Raw genomic sequence first — 23,286 nt, 5'->3', positions numbered from 1 at the left:
TTGATAGGGATTGTATTGAATCTGTAGTTTGCTTACAGTAGTATGGACATTTTAACAAGATTTATTCTTCCAATCCATGAACATGGAATATTTTCCATTTTTTGCCATCCTCTTCAATTTCTTGCATTAGTGTTTATAGTTTAATTACAGAGATCTCTCACTTCTTTGGTTAATTCCAAGCCATTTAATTTTGTTTGTAGTTATTGTAAATCAGATTAGTTTTTAAAACATTTCCTTTTCATATTTTTTACTATTGGCATATAGAAATGCTACTGATTTTTGTATGTTAATTTTGTATCCTGCAACCACAATGAATTTGTTTATCAGGGAAGGAAAAAACACACCACAAATGTTTCTTCTCATTTACATTTAGGTCTCAGTAAAATAGTCTCCCATTCTGAAATTTGGTACTCTAAATATGTCCAGTGGGATTACTACTGGGTTTTGGTGTAGATTTCCTACTGTTGTACTGTTTTATTGTATCAATGACAGTATTTAAATATCTTAATTCCCTCTTCTAAGAAACTGAGCTATGCTTTCAAAGGCTTTGATGAATATAACTGACCCTAGATCTAGTCCATAGTAATTTTGTTAAAAGTTTACCTTAAGAATGGACTAAATTTTAGAGGGTCAAACAAAATATATCAAGGGAAAATTGCAGAATTACAAGGAAGTATCATCTTGTGGAGTTTCGTACATACAATAAGTTATAAAAACACACTTTGACTAAGAGGAGAGAATAGCTTAATAGGCTGAACTTTTACAAAGATTTTAGTATCTTTCAGTGATAGAAAAAGAAGTTAGAAGCCAGGCACGGTGGCTCACGCCTGTAATCCCAGCACTTTGGGAGGCCAAGGAGGGCAGATCACGAGGTCAGGAGATGGAGACCTTCCTGGGTAACATGGTGAAACCCCGACTCTACTAAAAATACAAAAAAAAATTAGCCAAGCATGGTGACGGACGCCTGTAGTCCCAGCTACTCGGGAGGCTGAGGCAGGAGAATGGCGTAAACCTGGGAGGCAGAACTTGCAGTGAGCTGAGATCCGGCCACTGCACTCCAGCCTGGGCGACAGAGCGAGACTCCATCTCAAAAAAAGAAAATATCCAGTAAGGAAGACTTATTTGGGTCAATGTCACAATAATATCTCAGCTTGGTTTGGAAAGTTGGAAAATTTTTAATCTAGTAAAAATCATATAGAAACATTTTTCTCATCAAAAAACAAAAAGATGGATAAATCAGTAAATTATTTTTAGTGATAAATAGCCTAAGATGTGGGAGTAAACAATTGAATCAATTGTATCTTAACACATTAATGTGTTAAGAAACACATTAATATCATCTAAGACAGTAAAGTGTATATGTTTATATAGATGATAAAAGAGTTAATGACATGGTCCCTTAAATCAAGAAGATATGATTTTTATTCAGGAGACAAATAAAACTGGAACGAAACATAACACCAGACAGAATATGATCAAATATTAAACTTGTCCAGTCAATACATGTTATAATAAATTCCTAAAGGTGCAAGTTTGAGAGCTGGAGTATTGAGGAGGTGAAACTCAAATTGATATTATTAAGATAGATATTTGCTTGATAAGAAAGGGGGAGAAGAAGAATGCTCTTCTCCACTTCACATCCCCCCACAATAGACACGCACACACACATACATACACAAATGGTCTTATATTCTGGTTTCATATTCTACAAAATTTGTATTAAGAGCATAGGGATAAATGAGAAACCAGACATATAAAAGATATTAATTTCTGATTCCTAAAGTAGCCTTTAGGACCTCTAAGTTCTTTGGGTAAGAAGAAAAGTGGGAGAAATGGAAGTCGGTGTGCTAACAAAGTTTAGTTGGTTTGTGACATAAGGCATAAAATACAACTTTACAACCTGGTTCATCAACACTGCAGGTACTGGATAAATTACTTACAAATATCCTTGCAGTTCTAATGGAAGAACTGTGGGTGTCTTCAGTACAGGATTCTGTAATTACCTTTAAGACCAAGAGTACCTGTGAGTGACTAAACCAGTTTGGAGAAAATGCCTTCAAAATCTTAAACAACTACAAATTATTATTTCAAATATTTTGAAGACTCATACATATATGCAATTATGTATGCATATATTTATAATACAGTACTGAGTATATACACAATAATTATATATTCAGCAATAAATCCAAGTTTAGCTATAACCCACACCTACGTATGCATGTTATTTTCATTTTTGTAATTTTACACTTCAGAAATTTACCCATGAGCTGAATCAGAAGTGTCAAAGCATAGTAATAAAAGCTATTTACAAGCAGCCTAATCACCATCTCTAGCTAGACCCTGAAACTTAAATCAGATGTAACAAAGACACATTATTTAATCTGATTAACACTAGCATCTATCACCAGAGCTCTTCTATTAAAAATCTCTGTCAGGCCTGTATTTACCATTGTCAATCAGACTACATTGTTTGAATGTCATTTTATTTTTATTTTTTAAAAAATTGTATACCATTTAACATGTTTTATTTCAAGAGACTACTAGATCTTTTAATACTTCTTAAAACTCAAAATAAATTATAAAAAAACTTTGTATTTCATTCATATTATATCAGGAAATCAAATTTGGAAGAATAATTCATGCTGTGTTAAATTTTTACATTACTTATACATTTTAATAGCTAATCAACTCTTAAGCATACTTTTTTAAAGTTTTATTATTTTATTTTATTTTTCCTTAAGTTATTGGAGTACAGTTGGTATTTGGTTACATGAGTAAGTTCCTTAGTGGTGATTTGTGAGATTTTTGGTGTGCCCATTACCCAAGTAGTACACGCTGCACCATATTTGTTGTCTTTTGTCCCTCGCCACTTTCCCATTCTTTCCCCCAAGTCCCCAATGTCCATTGTATCATTCTTATACCGTTGTGTCCTCATAGCTTAGCTTCCACACATCAGTCAAAGCATACGATGTTTGGATTTCCATTCCTGAGTTATTTCACTTAGAATAATAGTCTTCAATCTAATCCAGGTCATTGAACATGCTATTAATCCATTCCTTTTTATGGCTGAGTTGTATTCCATCATATATATATGATATAGATGATATATATATATATATATATAGATGATAAATATACAAAAATACATATATAAAGATATATTATATATTATATACACAAATATATATAATATAAATATAAATATATATACATATAAACATATACATAAGATTTTTTTATCCACTCATTGATTGATGGGCATTTGGGCTGGTTCCACGATTTTGCCATTGTGAAGTATGCTGCTATAAACACGTGTGTGCAAGTATCTTTTTCAAATAATGACTTCTTTTCTTCTGGGTAGATACCCAGTAGTTGGATTGCTGGATCAAATGGTAGTTCTACTTTTACTTCCTTAAGGAATCTTCACACTATTTTCCATAGCAGCTGTGCTAGTTTACATTCCCACCAGCAGTGTAGAAGTGTTCCCTGATTGCCACATCCATGCCAACATCTACTGTTTTTTGATTTTTTGATTATGGCCATTCTTGCAGGAGTAAGACTGTACTGCATTGTGGATTTGATTTGCATTTCCCTGATCATTAGTGATGTTGAGCCTTTTGTCATATGTTTCTTGGTCTTTTGTACATCTTCTTTTGAGAACTGTCTATTCATATCCTTAGCCCACTTTTGGATGGAACTGTTTGTTTTTTTCTTGTTAATTTGTGTGAATTTGTTGTTGATTCTGGATATTAGTCCTTGGTCAGACGTATACATTGTGAAGATTTTCTCTCATTCTCTGGGTTGTCTGTTTATTCTGTTGGCTCTTCCTTTTGCCATGCAAAAGCTCTTTAGTTTAATTAGGTCCCAGCTATTTATCTTCATTTTTATTGCATTTGTTTTGGGGTTTTTGGGTCATGAAATCCTTGCTTAAGCCAATGTCTATAAGGGTTTTTACAATGTTATCTTCTGGAATTTTTAGAGTTTTAGGTCTTAGTTTTAAGTCCTTAATCCATCTTGAGTTGATTTTTGTGTAAGGTGAGAGATGAGGATCCAGTTTCTCCTACATGTGGCTAGCTAATTGTCCCAGCACAATTTTTTGAGAATGGTCTCCTTTCCCCACTTGATGTTTTTGTTTGCTTTTCAAAGATCAGTTGGCTTTAGTATTTGGGTTTATTTCTGGGTTCTCTATTCTGTCTCATTCAACTATGTGCCTATTTTTATAGCAGTACCACAGTTTTGGTGACTATTGCCTTATAGTATAGTTTGAAATCAGGTAGTGTGATGTCTCCAGATTTATTCTTTTTGCTTAGTCTTGCTTTAGTTATGCGGGTTCTTCTTGATTCCATGTGATTTTTAGAATAGTTTTTTCTAATTCTGTGAAGAGTGATGGTGGCATTTTGATGGGGATTGCACTGAATTTGTAGATTGCTTTTGGTAGTATAGTCATTTTCACAATATTGATTCTACCCGTCGATAAGCATGGGATGTGTTTCCATTTGTTTGTGTCTTCTATGATTTCTTTCAGCAATATTTTGCAGTTTTGCTTGTAGAGGTCTTTCAACTCCTTGCTTAGGTATATTCCTAAGTTGTTGTTGTTGTTGTTTTGGCAGCAGGTGTAAAACGGGCTGAGTTATTGACTTGATTCTGCTTGGTCGCTGTTGGTGTATAGAAGACCTACGGATTTGTGTACATTAATCTTGTATTCAGAAACTGCTGAATTCTTTTATCAGTTTTAGGAGTTTTCTGGGGGAGTCATTAGGGTTTTCAAGATAAATGATCAGCAAACAGGGACAGTTTGACTACCTCTTTACCAAATTGGATGCCCTTAATTTCTTTCTCTTGTCAGATTGTTCTGGCTAGGACCTCCAGTGCTACGTTGAAAAGGAGTGGTGAGAATGGGCATCCTTGTCTTGTTCCCATTCTCAGAAGGAATGCTTTCGACTTTTCCTCATGCAGTATTATGTTGGCTGTGGGTCTGTCATAGAGGGCTTTAATTACATTAAGGTATGTCCCTTGTATGCCAATTATGCTTAGAGTTTTAATCATAAAGCGATGCCGGATTTTGTCGAATGCTTTTTCTGCATCTATTGAGATGATCATGTGATTTTTAAGTCTCTTTATATGGTATATCACATTTATTGACTTACATATGTTAAACCATCCCTGCATCCTTGGTATGAAACCCACTTGATCATGGTGAATTATCCTTTCGCTATGTTGTTGGATTCGGTTAGCTGGTATTTTGTTAAGGATTTTAGCATCTATATTCATCAAGCGTATCAGTCTGTAGTTTTGTATTTTGGTTGTGTCCTTTCCTGGTTTGGGTATTAGGGTGATGCTGGCTTCATATAATGAATTAGGGAGGGTTCCTTCTTTCTCTGTCTTGTGGAATAGTGTCAAAAGGATTGGTACCAGTTCTTTTTTGAATGTTTGGTAGAATTCTGCTGTGAATCCATCTGGTCCTGGACTTTTTTTTGTCGGTAATTTTTAAATTACCATTTCAATCTCGCTGCTAGTTATTGGTCTGTTCAGAGTATCTAATTTTTCCTGATTTAAGCTAGGAGGATTATAATTTTCCAGGAATTTATCTATCTCTTCTAGGTTTTCTAGTTTATGTGCGCAAAGGTATACATAGTAGCCTTGAATGATCTTTTGTACTTCAGTGGTGTCAGTTGTAATATTTCCTGTTTCATTTCTCAGTGAGGTTCTTTGGATTTTCTCTTTTCTTTTATTGGTTAATCTTGCTAATGATTTATCAAATTTATTTATCTTTTCAAAGAAGCAGCTTTGTGTTTTGTTTATCTTTTGTACTTTTTTGTTTGTCTCAATTTCATTTAGTTCTGGTCTGATCTTGGTTATTTCCTTTCTTCTGCTGGGTTTGGGTTTGGTTTCTTCTTGTTTCTCTAGTTCCTTGAGCTGTGACCTTAGATTGTTTATTTGTGCTTTTTCAGACTTTTTGATGAAGGTGTTTGGGGTTATGAACTTTTCTTCTTAGCACCGCCTTAGCTGTATCCCAGAGGTTTTGATAGGTTGTGTCATTATTGTCATTCAGTTCAAAAAATTTTTAAATTTTCATCTTGATTTTTTTTTTTTTACCTAATGTTCATTCAGGAGCAAGTTATTTACTTTCCATGTATTTGCATGGTTTTGAAGGGACCTTTTGGAGTTGATTTCCAATTTTATTCCACTGTAGTCTGAGAGAGTGCTTGATATAATTTCAATTTTCATAAGTTTATTGAGTCACCTTTTATGGCCTATCATATGGTCTATCTGGGAGAAAGTTCCATGCACTGTTGAATTATCTCAATAGACACGGAGAAGGCTTCTGATAAAATTCAACAGTCCTTTATACTAAAAACTCTCAACAAACTAGGTATTGATGGACCATACCTCAAAATGATAAGAGCCATGTGTGACAAACCCACAGCCAGAATCATACCGAATGAGCAGAAGCTGGAAACATTCACACTGAAAACTGGCATGAGTCAAGGGTGCACTCTCTTATCAATCTTATTCAATGTAGTATTGGATGTGCTGGCCAGAGTAATTAGGCAAGAGAAAGAAATAAAGCCATCAAAATAGTAAAAGAAGAAGTAATCTATCCCGTTTGCAGATGACATAATCCAATATCTAGAAAACTCTGTAGTCTCAGCCCAAAAGATTCTTAAGCTGATAAACAACTTCAGCAGTCTTGGGATAAAATATCACTGTGCAAAAATCACTATCATTCTTACACAACAACAACAGTCAAGACAAGAGCCAAAGCAAGAATGCACCCCCATTCACAACTGTAGCAAAAAAAAAAAAAAAAAAAAAAAAAAAGTACCAAGAAATACAGCTAACCAGAAAGGTCAAATATCTCTACAAGCAGAACTACAAACCACTGTTAAAAGAAATCAGAGATGACAAAAACAAATGGAAAAACAGTTCATGCTCATGGAGAGGAAGAATCGATATAGAGAAAATGGCCATACTGCCCAAATCAATTTATAGATTCAATCTTTTTACTATTAAGCTATCACTGACATTCTTCAAATAACTAGAAAAAGACTATTTTAAAATTCACATGGAACAAAAAGTCCAAATAACCAAGGCAATTCTAAGAAAAAGAAAAGAGCTGGAGACATCATGGTACCCAACTTTAAACTATACTAGAAGGCTACAGTAACCAAAACAGCATAGTACTGGTATAATATCAGACTCATAGAACAACGGATCAGAATAGAGAACCCAGATATAAGAGGGCGCATCTACAGCTATCTGATCTTTGACAAACCTGACAGAAACAAGCAATGGGAAAATGATTCCCTATTCAATACATGGTTTTGAAGTAACTGGTTACCCATATGCAGAAGATTGAAAGCGTGCCCCTTCCTTACACCATATACAAAAATTAACTCAAGATAAATTAAAAACTTAAACGTAAAACCCTGAACTATGAAAATCCTGGAAGACAACCGTGGCAATATCATTCAGGACAGAGGCATGGGCAAAGATTTCATGACAAAGACACCAAAAGCAATTGCAACACAAGCAAAAGTTGACAAATGTGATATAATCAAGCTAAAGAGCTTTTGCACACAAAAAGAAAATATAAACAAACAACCTACAGAATGGGAGAAAATTTTCGCAAACTATTCCTCCAACCAAGGTCTAGTATTAAGCATCTATAAGAAACTTAAACAAATTTACAATAAAAAGCAAACAAACCCACTAAACAGTAGGCAAAAGACATGAAAAAATACTCCTCAAAAGAAGACATTCATGTGGCCAACAAACTTGAAGAAAAGCTCCACATCACTGATGATTAGAGAAATGCAAATCAAAACCACAATGAGATTCTCACACCAGTCAGAATGGCTATTATTAAAATGTCGGAAAAAAAAAAGAAAGAAAGAAAGAAACAGATGCTGGTGAGGTTGTGGAGAAAAATGAACACTTTTTTTTTTTAAATATAAAAGTTTTATTTTTTCAGAAAATTGAAGAGAATTGTTAAGCAACGTGCTAAATATTTAATGCCCAATAATATAAAGTAATGTGCTTAGCTGGTGGAATGTCATTTGGTACACAAGCAAGTTTTCAGTTCAGTGTTTCTCATTCTTGGGAAATTTATTCATTTATTTCTTCATTTTATATTGATGCAATTCTGTGCCAGACACTACACTAGAAATCGAGGACAGATAATGAAGGATGCAAAAAGCTCACCTACACATTTCTGTTCTGGTGGTGAGAGAGGAGACATACAATTAAATTAAGTAAGTAAACACATAGACTAATTTTAAACTGGAATTACGTACAGCGAATGAAATAAATAAGAGTGTTAGGGAATAACTTGGCTGGGTGATTGTTAAAAATGCACAGGGGAGACCTCTTTGGAGAGGGGACATTTGAGTTGACCCTGAAAGATAACCGGATCTGACTAGCTATGTGAAGAACCAGTGAGGAGTTCCTTTAGACTAAGTAATTTGCCCATGGCCAACTACTTCATTAGAATAAAGCCTAAACCACCAGCTACTCGGGAGGCTGAGGCAGGAGAATGGCGTAAACCCGGGAGGCGGAGCTTGCAGTGAGCTGAGATCCGGCCACTGCACTCCAGTCCGGGCGACAGAGCCAGACTCCGCCTCAAAAAAAAAAAAAAAAAAAAAAAAAAAGAGAATAAAGCCTAAACTCAAACTCAGGTTTTCTCACTGCCAGATTACTGTGCTTGGCACCAAATGTAAGATCAAGTCCTGGAACATTCCAACACTGAAAGGTGATGGATACAAGGGGAAGAAAAGAAATTGGAATCTTTCGAACAGGATGTGATTACATGTATAAAAATGAACACTTTTACACTGTTGGTGGGAGTGTTGAATTAGTTCAAACTTTGTGGAAGACAGCGTGGTGATTCCTCAAATATCTATCAAGACAGAAATACCATTTGACCCAGCAATCCCATCAGTGAGTATATACCCAAGGAATATAAATCTCTCAATTTTAAAGACACATGCGTATGTATGTTCATTGCAGCATTATTCACAATAGCAAAGACACAAAATTTACCTAAATGTCCATCAATAAAAGTCCTTACTTATCACAAATACTATTAAGTGTAAATTGACTAAACTCTCCAATTAAAACAAATGGAGAGGCTGAACAAATTTAAAAAAAAACAAGACCCAAGAAACACACTTCACATATAAAAACACACATAGACTGAAAATAAAGGGATGTAAAAAGATATTCCATGACAATGGAAACCATAAAAGAGAATGAGTAGATGTACTTATATCAGTCCAAGTATATCTCAAGATAAAAACTATAAGAAGAGACAAAGTCACTATATAATGATAAAGGGGTCAATTCAGCAAGTGGATATTACAAGTGTAAATATAAATACACCCAACACTGGAGCACCAAGATATGTTAAGCAAATATTATTAGAAATAAAGAGATAGGCGCCAGTACAATAATAGCTGGAAACTTCAACACGCCACTTCAGCATTGGGCAGATCTTCCAGACAGAAAATCAACAACAAAAACAAAAAATCAGACTTAACCTTCACTATAAAACAAATGGATCCAATATGTTTTTGCAGAACATTTTATCTAAGTGCCAGAGAATACACATTTTTTTTCCCTTGGCACATGGATCATTCTCAGGGATAGACCATATGTTATGTCAAAACACACATCTCAAAACAGTCCAAAAATTGAAATAATATCAAGTAACTTCTCTGAACGCAATGGAATTAAACAAGAAATGAACAACAAAAGGAACTTTGGAAAGTATAAAAATACATGGAAATTAAATAGTATGCTCCTGAATGATCAGTGGGTCGATGAAAAAATTAAGAAGAAAATTAAAAAATTTATTGAAACAAATGGTTTTATGGACTGTCATATGGTCTATCTTGGAGAAAGTTCCATTCACTGTTGAATAGAATATGTATTCTGCAGTTCTTGGATGAAATGTTCTGTATATATCTGTTAAGTCCATTTGTTTCAAGGTATAGTTTAAATCAATTGTTTCTTTGTTGTCTTTCGGTCTTGACGATCTGTCTAGTGCTTTCAGTGGAGTACTGAAGTCCCCCACTATTATTGTGTTGCTGTCTATTTCATTTCTTAAGTCTATTAATTGTTTTACAAATTTGGGAGCTCCAGTGTTAGGTGTGTATTTGGTCAGGATTGTAGTATTTTCCTGTTGGACAAGGCCTTTTACTATTATATAATGTCCTTCTTTGTCTCTTTTAGCTGCTGTTGCTTTAAAATTTGTTTTGTCTGATACTGGAATAGCTACCCCGCTTGCTTTCGGTGTCAATTTGCCTGAAATGCCTTTTCCCACCCCTTTACTTTAAGTTTATGTGAGTCCCTATGTGTTAGGTGAGTCTCCTGAAGGCAGCAGGTAGTTGGTTGGTGAGTTCTTATCCATTCTGCTATTGCATACCTTTTCAGTGGAGCATTTAGGCCATTTACAATCAATGTTAGTGTTGAAATATGAGGTACCATTGCATTCATCATGCTCTTTGTTTTTTGTGTATTTTTGTTTTTTGTTTTTGCTTTTTAACTTGTATTTTTCTTTTATAGGTCCTATGAGATTTGTGCTTTAAAGAAGTTCTATTCTGAAGTGTTTCCAGGATTTGTTTCAAGATTTAGAGTATCTTATAGCAGTTCTTGTAGTGGTGGCTTGATAATGGCAAATTCTCTCAGCATTTGTTCATCTGAAAATGACTGTATCTTTCCTTCATATATGATGCTTAGTTTTGCTAGATACAAAATTCTTGGCTAATAATTGTTTTGCTTGAGGAAGCTGAAGATAGGGCCCCAATCCCTTCTAGCTTGTAGGGTTTCTGCTGAGAATGCTGCTGTTAATCTGGTAAGTTTTCCTTTATAGGTTACCTGGTGCTTCTGTCTCACAACTCTTAAGATTCTTTCCTTTGTCCTAACTTTGTATATCCTGACGACAATGTGCCTAGGCGAAGATCTTTTTGTGATTAATTTCTCAGGTGTTCTTTAGGCTTCGTGTATTTGCATGTCTAGGTCTCTAGCAAGGCCAAGGAAGTTTTCCTCAATTTTTTCAACTATGTTTTCCAAGCTTTTAGAATTGTCTTCTTCCTCAGGTACACCAAGTATCCTTAGGTTTGGCTGTTTAACATAATACCAGGCTTCTTGGAGGCTTTGTTCATATTTTCTTATTTTTCCTTATCTTTGTTGGATTGAGTTAATTCAAAGACCTTGTCTTCGAACTCTGAATTTCTTTCTTCTACTTGTTCAATTCTATTGCTGAGACTTTCCAGAGAATTTCACATTTCTAAAAGTGTGTCCAAAGTTTCCTGAATTTTTTGTTTTTTCTTTAAGCTATCTATTTCCTTGAATATTTCTCCCTTCTCTTCTTGTATCATTTGTTGGATTTCCTTGCATTGGGCTTCGCCTTTCTTTGGTCCCTCCCTGATTAGCTTAGTAACTAACCTCCTGAATTCTTTTTCAGGTAAATCGGGGATTTCTTCTTGGTTTGGATCCATTGCTGGTGAACTAGTGTGATTTTTGGGGATGCTGATGAACCTTGTTTTGTCATATTACCAGGGTTGGTTTCCTGGTTCCTTCTCATTTGGGTAGGCTCTGTCAGAGGGAAGATCGAGGGCTGAAGGCTGTTATTGTTGTTTTTTTGTACCACAGGGTGTTCACTTGATGTAGTACTTTCCCCCTTTTCGTGTGGATGTGGCTACCTGTGAGCCAAAGTGCAGTGACTGTTGCCTCTCTTCTGGGTCTAAACACCCAGTGAGTGTACCCGGCTCCAGGCTGGTACTGGGGGTTGTCTGCACAGACTCCTGTGATGTGAATCATCTATGGGTCTCTCAGTCATGGATACCAGCGCCTGTTCTGGTGGAGGTGGTGGAGGGTGCAATGGACTCCATGGGGGTTCTTAGCTTTGGTGATTTAATGCTCTATTTTTGTGCTGGTTGGCCTCCTGCCAGGAGGTGGTGCTTTCCAGAAAGAATCAGCTGTAGTAGTGTGGAGAGGGACTGGGTGAGCAGGGCCCTAGAACTCCCAAGACTAGCTGCCCTTTGTCTTTCGTTACCAAAGTAGGTAGGGAAGGACCATCAGGTGGGGACGGGGCTAGGTGTGTCTGAGCTCAGACTCTCCTTGGGTGGGTCTTGCTGCAGCAGCTGTGGGGAATAGGTCACTGGAGTTCTGTACCTAGGAGGATTATGGCTGCCTCTGCTGAGTCATGTAAGCTGTCAGGGAAGTGGGGAAAGCCAGCAGTCACAGGCCTCACCCAGCTCCCACACAAACTGAAGGGCTGGTCTCACTCCCACAATGCGCCCCATAACAACCCTGAGTCTGTTTCTAGGTGGAGGGTGAGTCAGGTTTGAAAACTTGCCAGAGGCTTCCTGCCTCCCAGCTGCAAAAGAAAAGGGTTTTACTTCTTCCCCCACCTGTGAAGACTGCAAGTCAGAATCACGCCCTCCCCCAGATTCTGGCCAGGAGGCTTCACATCCCATTCAAATTGTTACGAAGTTCAGCTAGAGAAGTCCTTCTCCCTGTGGAGTTTTACCCCCTGCTCCTCTGGCCACCATCCTGATAGATCCCTGTGGTGCCAAGCAGGAATGGTCTGCGTGGGGATCCAGCGAGCTCCCAGGGCCTTTCTGCTGCTTCCTCTACCCCTGCATTCACTCTTCTTGGCTCTCTAACTCGACTCAGCTCCAGATAAAGTTGGGAACTTCTCTCACAAACAGACCTTCAGGTTCTCCAGTAGGGGTGTGTGTTCAGAAAAGGGGCTTCTCCCTTTCCCACTTCCAGAGGTGGAGCACTCACAGTATTTGGGGTGTCTCCCAGGTACTGCAGGAGCAGTCCATTTCCTTCAGAGGGTCTGTGGGTCCTCTCAGGATTGCTGGTTTCTTCCTGCAGTCAATCTCGAGCTAAAATTCACAATGCAAGCTTCCGCATGATGCTTTGTCTGGAGCTCCAATTCCATCCTACCTCCCATCCGCCATCGTGCCTGGTCTCCTCTGAATGTCATTTTAACTCTCTTTATATAAAATATCACAAACCAGACCTAAAATTTCTCTCAAGACCTTTTCTCCATTCTAATATTTTCGTTATGGTTGGTGGCACTACAATTATTACAGTTCTATCAGTTTCATAAACTTTAAGTTACTTTGTATTTCTCCCTATTCTTAACTCCTTATATATCTTTAGTAACAAGACTTTTATGTTATTAAACTTTAGATTCACTGGAATTTCATATCACTTTTTTTGGTTCTTTTCTTTCCTCTCAGATATTTTCTTTTCATTCAATCTTCTAGACTTGTCTCTTTCTGACAGTCTATAGAACGCAAAGGTAAACAAGACTTTCAAAATTTCCTAAAAAGACTAACAGGAAAAAACATATGTGTATGAGTGAGTGGATGTGTGTGCCTGGAGATCTACTGAGTTTACTATCCTGCACTAATGAACTAGAAAATCTGAGCAAAAATATATGAACAATTGTCTTTCAACTTAAACAACAAGAAGCATAGGACAATGACCTCTCAGAACAGTGAAATCCATGAGGTGAGCCTTATGATTATTTGAAGGCTATTTCCAGGCTGCAGCACACAGAGTGTGATATGGTTTGGTTGTGTCCCCACACAAATCTCATTAAATTTCCATGTGTTGTGCAAGGAACCCAGTGGGAGGTAACTGAATCCTGGAGGCAGGTCTTTCCCATGTTGTTCGCATGATACTGAATAAGTCGCATGAGATCTGATGGTTTTATAAGGGGAAGATTCCCTGCACAAGCTTTCTCTTTGCCTGCTGCCATCCATGTACAACATGACTTGCTCCTCCTTGCCTTCCACCATGATTGTGAGGCCTCCCCAACCGTGTAGAATTGTATGTCCTTTAAACCTCTTTTTCTTTGTAATTTACCCAATCTTGGGTATGTCTTTATCAGCAGTGTGTAAATGGTCTAATACAGAGTGATAACCTTTACATAGCAAGGCAATTTCACTGGGTTGATTAGAAGGATATTAGGATTAAGAGAAGTCAAGATAGCTAGAATTTTTGGAATAGAGTACTTGAGAAAAGGAAACTGCACACACAGAGAGAGAGAGCATTTTGAAGACCTCCAGACGGGTCTCCATGAGTCTTTGCCTTCATACTGCTTTGTGCATGCATAAGAAAAAAACTACTTCAGTCCAGAGAAAGAATTGTTGTAACATATTAGACTGAACCATTCTCAGAGCTCACACATAAGCTGAGGACAATATATGTTCCAAATCTTTAGAATTAGAAGACCTTGCAATCATGTAGCATCAAGTAGAGTCCTTGGAAGGGGAAAGTCTTAGTATGGGGGCTAAATGAGCTCTGGAATGAAAGATGGAAAAAATCTACTTTAACAAAGATAAGCACACCTCAAAATGATTAAACTAAACTCAAGGACTTTGCATACCAGACCAAAGTTCACCATTATTTAAAGAAATATAACAAAATCCAGCACCCAGCAATGTAAAGTTCACAGTATGTGTCACCCAATTGAAAGTTAAAAAGCAGGAAAAAAAAAAAACCAGAAAAGTCGGACCTATAACAAGGAGAAAAATCAATCAATATAAACAAACACAGAAATTATGGTGATTATAGAACTATTCAATAAGAATATTAAAACAGCTAATATAAATATGATCCAAGTATTCAAGAAGACAGAGAAAAATGTGAATATCATGAGGATAAATATTAAAGTTTTTTAAAGACATGAATAGAATAAAAATATAATATTTGACATGAAAAGTACACTGGATAGAATCAAAAGCAGATGGAACAGTAGAATAAAATATAAGTGAACTTGAAGACATAGCAATAGAAATGGTCTGAAACAAAGCACAAAGACAAAATGACTGGGAAAATAATGAACAAAGCATTAGTGACCTATGGAACAATATCAAGTAGCCTAACATACATATTAGAGTCCCAAACAGAGAAAAGACAGTGAAGGTCAAAGAAATACTTGAAGAAAAATGGACAATATTTTCCCAAATTTGATGAAAAATATAAATCTAAAGAGATCAATGGCTCAATGAAACACAAATATAAAAACCATGAATAAAACCACATCATGACACAGAACTGTTGACCAGTAATACTATACACAGCTAGTGGTTCTTCAGAAATGAAGAAGAAATAAAGACGTTCACATAAAAACAAAACCCCTCAACCTGCCTTACAAAAAATGCTAAAGGGAGTTATTTGAATTGAAATGAAAGGACACTAAGTAACAGCATAAAAACATGAAAGCATAAAGCTCACTGATAAAGGTAAATATAAAATCAAATTTGGTATATTTCAATATAATAATGGTGGTACAAAATCACCAGTACAAAAGCTAAAAAACGAAAGTATTAAAAAGTATAGTAAAACAATTTGTGAATGGATACATCCTATGGTTTGAATGATGGTGTCCTTCCCACAATTTTTGTTGAAACTTTATCCCCAGTGCAACAGTATTAAGAGATATAGCCTTTGGTAGGTGCTAGGGTCATGAGGGCGTTTCCTCTCACAAATGGGATTAACATTGTTGTAAAAGGGATCAAGATTGAAGAAAGAGTTCTCTTATTCTTCCACCTTCCTCCATGTGAGGATACCATGACAATGTATCATCTTAGAAGCAGAGAGTAGTCCTAACCACACACCAATACTAGTGCCTTAATCTTGGATTTCCCAGCCTCCAGAACTGTAAGAAATAAATTTCTGTTGTTTATATATTACTCAGTCTGTGGAATTTTGTAACAGCAGCAGAAAAAGACAAGACAATACATAATACGAAAAGACGTAAAGTGTGATATTAATAGCATACTATGCAGTGAAGAGGAAAAAGTAAAAATGTACAGGATTTAAGTTAAGTTGTTGTCGGCTTAAAATAGAGTGTAACAACTATGAAATGTTGTATGTAAACCTCATGATAACCACAAAGGAAATAACTCTAGTAAATACACAAAAGACAGAGAAAAAAATCAAAGTATACCAATATAAAAATTATCAAACCACAAAGGAAGACAATGTACAAGAAAGAAAGGAATAAACTACCAAATAGTCAGAAAATAATTAACAAAATGACAACAGTAAGTCCTCACTTATTAATAATGGCTTCAAATGTAAGTTGATTTAAAAAACGAGACCCAACAGTATGCTGTCTACAAAAGACTCATTTTAGCTTTAAGAATACACATAGTCTCAGAGACATTAGACCAATATCCCTGATGAACATCGATGCAAAAATCCTCAATAAAATACTGGCAAACCAAACCCAGTAGCACAACAAAAAGCTTATCCACTACGAACAAGTGGGCTTCATCCCTGGGATGAAAGGCTGGTTCAACATATGCAAATCAATAAACGTAATCAATTATAAAAACAGAACCAAAGATAAAAAACACATGATTATCTCAATAGATGCAGAAAAGGCCTTTGACAAAATTCAAAAGCCTTCATGCTAAAAACTCTCAATAAACTAGGTATTGATGGGATGTTTCTCAAAATAATAAGAGCTATTTATGACAAACCCACAGCCAATATCATAATGAACAGGCAAAAACTGGAGGTATTCCCTTTGAAAACTGGCACAAGACAGGGAAGCCCTCTCTCACCATTCCTATTCAACATAGTGTTGGAAGTTCTGGCCAGGGCAATCAGGCAGGAGAAAGAAATAAAGGGTATTCGGTTAGGAAAAGAGGAAGTCAAATTGTCCCTGTTTTCAGATGACATGATTATATATTTAGAAAATCCCATCATCTCAGCCCAAAATCTCCTTAAGCTGATAAGCAACTTCAGAAAAGTCTCAGGATACGAAACCAACTTGCAAAAATAAAAAATCACAAGCATTCCTATACACCAAGAACAGACAAACAGAGCCAAATCATGAGTGAACTCCCATTCACAATTGCTTCAAAGAGAATAAAATACCTAGGAATCTAACTTACAAGGGATGGGAAGAACCTCTTCAAGGAGAACTACAATGTACTGCTCAACGAAATAAAAGAGGACACAAACAAATGGAAGAACATTCCATACTCACGGACAGGAAGAATCAACATTGTGAAAATGGTCATACTGCCCAAGGTAATTTATAGATTCAATGCCATCCCCATCAAGTTACCAATGACTTACTTCACAGAATTGTAAAAAAACAATTTAAAGTTCATATGGAACCAAAAATGAGCCCACATTGTCAAGACAATCCTAAGGCAAAAGAACAAAGCTGGAGGCATCATGCTACCTGACTTCAAACTATACTACAAGGCTACAGTAACCAAAACAGCATGGTACTGGTACCAAAACAGACATACAGACCAATGAAACAGAACAGAGCCCTCAGAAATAATACCACACATCTACAACCATCTGACCTCTGACAAACCTGACAAAAACAAGAAATGGGGAAAGGATTCCCTATTTAATAAATGGTGCTGGGAAAACTGCCTAGCCATATGTAGAAAGCTGAAACTGGATCCCTTCCTTACACCTTATACAAAAATTAATTCAAGATGGATTAAAGACTCAAATGTTAGACCTAAAACCATAAAAACCCTAGAAGAAAACCTAGGCAATACCATTCAGGACATAGGCATGGGCAAGGATTTCATGTCTAAAACACCAAAAGCAACGGCAACAAAAGCCAAAATTGACAAATGGGATCTAATTAAACTAAAGAGCTTCTGCACAGCAAAAGAAACCACCATCAGAGTGAACAGGCAACCTACAGGATGGAAGAAAACTTTTACAATCTTGCTATCTGACAAAGGGCTAATATCCAGAATCTACAAAGAAGTTAAACAAATCTACAAGAAAAAATCAAACAACCCCATCAAAAAGTGGGTGAAGGATATGAACAGACACTTCTCAAAAGAAGACACTTATGCAGCCAACAGACACATGAAAAAATGCTCATCATCACTGGCTATCAGAGAAATGCACATCAAAACCACAATGAGATACCATCTCACACCAGTTAGAATGGCAATCATTAAAAAGTCAGGAAACAACAGGTGCTGGAGAGGATGTGGAGAAATAGGAACACTTTTACACTGTTGGTGGGACTGTAAACTAGTTCAACCATTGTGGAAAACAGTGTGGCGATTCCTCAAGGATCTAGAACTAGAAATACCATTTGACCCAGCCATTCCATTACTGGGTATATGCCCAAAGGGTTATAAATCACTCTGCTATAAAGACACATGCACACGTATGTTTATTGCAGCACTATTCACAATAGCAAAGACTTGGAACCAACCCAAATGTCCATCAGTGATAGACTAGATTAAGAAAATGTGGCACATATACACCATGGAATTCTATGTAACCATAAAAAAAGATGAGTTCGTGTCCTTTGTAGGGACATGGATGAAGCAGGAAACCATCATTCTGAGCAAACTATTGCAAGGACAGAAAACCAAACACCACATGTTCTCACTCATAGGTGGGAATTGAACAATGAGAACACTTGGACACAGGGTGTGGAACATCACACAGTGGGGCCTGTCGTCAGGTAGGGGGAGGGGGAAGGGATAGCATTAGGAGATATACCTAATGTAAATGATGAGTTAATAGATGCAGCACACCAACATGGCACATGTATACATATGTAACAAACCTACATGTTGTGCACATGTACCCTAGAACTTAAAGTATAATTTTTAAAAAGCTAGGAAAAAAAAGAATACACATAGTCTCCAAGTGAAGGGATAAAAAAAGATATTGCATGAAAATGAAACAGAGATAAGAGATGGCTACACTTATATCTGACAAAACAGATTTTCAGTCAAAATCTATGAAAAAATACCAAAACATCACTATATAATGATAAAGTGGTCAGTTTACCAAGAGGATATAACAATTGTAAATATATTTCCATTCAACATTGGAGCACCTGAATATATAAAATAAATATTAAAGGTGACTACAGTACTCCACTTTCAGCAAATGATAGATTATCCACACAAAAATCAATGAGCAATCAGTGGACATGAATAACACTACAGGTGAAATGAAACTGATGAACTTAAAGAACATTCCATCCAACAGGAGCAGAAAACACATTCTTCTCAAGTGCACATAAAATATTCTACAGGATCAAATGTTAGGCTATAAAAAATTCTTAACAAATTTAAGAAGATTGAAATTATATCAAGCATCTTTTCTGAATAACAGGAGAAATTCTGAAAAATTCACAAGTATGTGAAAATTATATAACACATCCCTGAACAACAAATTTTTCAGAGTAGAAATCAGAAAGGGAAATAAAAAATAATCTTGAGACAAATACAAAAATACAATATACTAAACCTTGCCAGATGCAGCAAAAGCAGTTCTAACAGGGACTTTTTAGTGATAAATGCCTACATTAAGAAAAGAATTGTGGTATAAGTCTACAATAAAATGCTATTCAGCAGTTAAAAGAACTTGACTACTGACACATACTACAACATAGATTAACCTCAATAGGACCATAGTGTGCGAAATAAGGCAGACACAAAAGCCTATATACTATATAAATTCTCCTAAATTAAATTCTTTAAAAAATACATAGTGACAAAAAGTGGGTCTACAATTGTAAGGCACACAGCGTTAGGGAAGATATTGACTGCAAAGGAGCACAAGAGAACTTTTGACATGATAGAAATGTGATGCAAAATCACTGTATATGATTGTAAGATTTTATGAAGCTATACACTTATAATTAACGTTATTATATGTGGTGGTACATAATACAATAAATTTTCAATACTTCAAATTAAAAAAAAAAAAAAGTCAGGATGGAAAGAATGATACAGTAATATCTAACAGTTTTTTAAATTATCTCATCTATGCTGGATATCATGCCAGGTATTCTAAGTATATTATTCTATTACATACCCACAATAGCCCTGCAAGAGAGAAGTAATACTATTTTATTTACAGGTAAAAATAAGAATTTATAGAAATTAAATAATTACACTAAGCCATACATTCCATAATCTAGAGCCAGAATTTGCACACAGATTTGTTTGCTACCAAAGATCATGCTATTCATATTTTGCTAGTACATCTCTAAGCATAAATTAAGAACAATAATAAAGTATATTGTTTTATAAAGTAAAACAAGAAAAATATCTAGTCAAACAAAAGAAACAAACAAAAAAAAAGGTTTAATAAAATGAATACATAAAATTATCAGAAAGCTCACCTCACATTTAGGCCCTTTTATCTATCACAATTAAGTCCAAAAGCAACTTACTTATTACCAAGATTTGTAAGATAAAATCTACACAAATGCATGAACTTGTCTTTATATGTGTTAGTATTTTGCAAAATGTAATATAGATTCTCAGTAAACATTGAAGATCGGTAATATTACAACAATAAAAACTAAGGATATATATGAGAATTTTTTGCCAGCAAATGAAGACATTTTCAAAATAAATTATGAATAAAACTAGCAAACACTTCAATTTCTTTTCTAATTATGTCCTTAGACAGGAAAATGAATTTTAAATATAGGTGATTGAGAATACATGAAATCTCTTAAATAAACAACTATTAGCAAAAAGCTAAAGTCCTTGGAATATCTGAACTTGCATAACTGAACTATTCCTGTCTGAATACTTATTGGGTGGTGAGAAAATTGATTAACATAGTTAGTCAACCATTTATACTCATTTGATAAGGCTCCAGAAGGGTATAAAATTAAAATGTGGTAGTCTTAAAACAGAATATCACTAAAAATAATGACGGGGGAATTGACAAGTTTCTTTAAGATTCCTCTGCCATTCTAATGTCCTCCCCATTCCCATTTCATAGATTATGGGAGACAAAAAGAGAGTTTGCAGGATCATCAGAAGATACTAACCATGAATTAGAATGAAGAGAACAACAAACTACAGAAGTAGGGCTGAAAGACCTTGACTGCAGATATCCATAACAATCCAAGAGACTACTTACAAAGGCATACCACAATGAGGATTTCTCTGGACATGTCCACATATAAAGAGGCACTTACTCAATATGTGGAACTGAGTCCCAAGAGTAACAAGCCCCTTATTACTTCTTAAGATTCTTGATAGCAGATTCACATTAGCTTCCCATGTGAATTGTATTGGTACAATGATGTATGTCAAATCAAGCTCTAATATATACCCTCTAGGGTCTTTTCAATTTTTTGATATTTTTCTATTCCTCTCTTTCTTCCTCAACATATACACTCTGGGGAAACAAATTAGGTTATGAGTGTGTTTCTGAGCTAGATCTTTACAACAAAGAAATGGTTATTAACTTTTAATCAAAACCCAATAACTGTGAATGGCATCCCAGTAGCTATAAGGATAATTTGAGTTAGTATATTGATGGAATATAACTCAGTCATGCATTGCTTAACAATGAGGATACGTTCTGAGAAGTATGTCGTTAAGTGATTTCACTGTTGTGCAAATATCATAGAGTGTACTTACACAAAACTAGATGGTACAACCTACTATACACCTAGGATATATGGTATAGCCTATTGCTCCTAGGAGACATACCTGTACAGCATGTGACTGTACTGAATAACAGAGGCAAATATAACACAATAGTATTTGTGTGTCCAAACATATCTAAATACAGAAAAGGTATAGTAAAGATATGGTATAAAAGATAAAAACTGACACACCTGTATAAAGCACTTACCAGGATAGGAGCTTGCAGAATGGAAGTTGCTCCGGATAAGTCAGTGAGTGAGTGGTGAGTGAATGTGAAGGGCTATGACATCACTGTACAGTACTGCAGAATTTATAAACACTGTACACTTAGGCTACTAAATTTATTTAAAAATTAAGTGACTGTGCTATAGTGTTATGATAGCTACAGTATAACTAGGCAGTAGGGCAGTAGAAATTCCCCAGCTCCATTATAATCTTAGGGGACTACTGTCCTATATGTGGCCCACTGACATTAAGGACTATATTTATAATCAAGATTTTGTTTAAAAATTAAGTATATTCAAGGAACATATACTCCCTCTCAACCAAAATCCAACAGAAATCCATCTTTAAAAACCTGAATCTATTGTATTTAAGGGGAAAAGTAAGTTCTGCTGCTGGAAGACAAAAGACAGTAACTGGAACCACAATTATAAAGCCCAGCCAGCTCTGCATCACAATTAGACCCCTGAGTCCCAAGAGATCTAGCTGAAGTATTCTAAATGTTTATCAAGATACAACTATGTTTGACGGATTTATGTCCTGGTAAATTCTAAATCTAACTAGATTTATCTAGGAATTAGATCTAAAACTAATAAAAGATAATGTTCCTTAGAGGATTAAGACAGTGTTTATTTCCTCATGAATTTTGATAGTTTGGTCAACTTAGGACTCACACTAAGATGTTCCAAGGTTTACATCTCAGGAAAGGAGCAGTTGATTATTTTCCATAGAGCAGTCACATTAGGCCTCCTGGGAAAATGCAATATTTTACTAATATTCATAACGTAGTAGAAGATGTATTTTAATTTTAAACTATTCCTTGAGATGATTAGGCAAAACTATTTTTAAGTTCACATTTCGGTAAAAAGACAAAAATAAGATAAAGAGCTTCATAAACTCTAAGATACTATATAGGTGAAAATTGTAGTTACTGTTTATTGTTTTTGACACGTTTACTGGTAAATGACCATATCTATGCAATCTTTTTCCCTACCTCCCTCCTGAGAACAAAACAGGTTCCATATAGAATTTTAATACTTAAACACTGCAGTATGCTTTTGTTGGATTGGCTGTGTTTAACTATGTTAACTGCTGTATACCCTGAGGCACAAGCACCTAATTTATTTTAAAAATTACTTAAGTATAAGTAATAGGTAGGTAGTCACAATAATAAAAATCAAATAAGTAAATGTAATAAATCAACATACACTTTAAATTAAAATATATGGGCATGTTACTTATAAAAAAATTGTAACACAAATGATAAATCCTTGAGATGGTAGATACCCCATTTACCCTGATGTGATTATTACACACTGCATGCCAATATCAAAATATCGCACATACTCCATAAATATATACACCTACTATGTACCCCTAAAATTTAAAAATTTTAAAAAGGAAAGGATTTTATATTTCATGTGATAAATATTTAGATTCTATTCTTGAGTTCTGTATAGTGTAAGTAAGCTCATCTGTTAATGGTCAACTGTTCTATTACAGAAGATATCCCTGTTAGTGATTAATTGTTGCACTGACCATATGTAGTAACTGGTTTAGCATTTCAAACACTTGGAAAAAAAGTTTGTTTTTTGTTATAGCACTCTCACAGGAT

The sequence above is a fragment of the Piliocolobus tephrosceles genome, chromosome 12, assembly GCF_002776525.5.
Source record: "Piliocolobus tephrosceles isolate RC106 chromosome 12, ASM277652v3, whole genome shotgun sequence".
NCBI classification, from domain to species: domain Eukaryota; kingdom Metazoa; phylum Chordata; class Mammalia; order Primates; family Cercopithecidae; genus Piliocolobus; species Piliocolobus tephrosceles.
Note: the sequence above shows the minus strand (reverse complement) of the source record.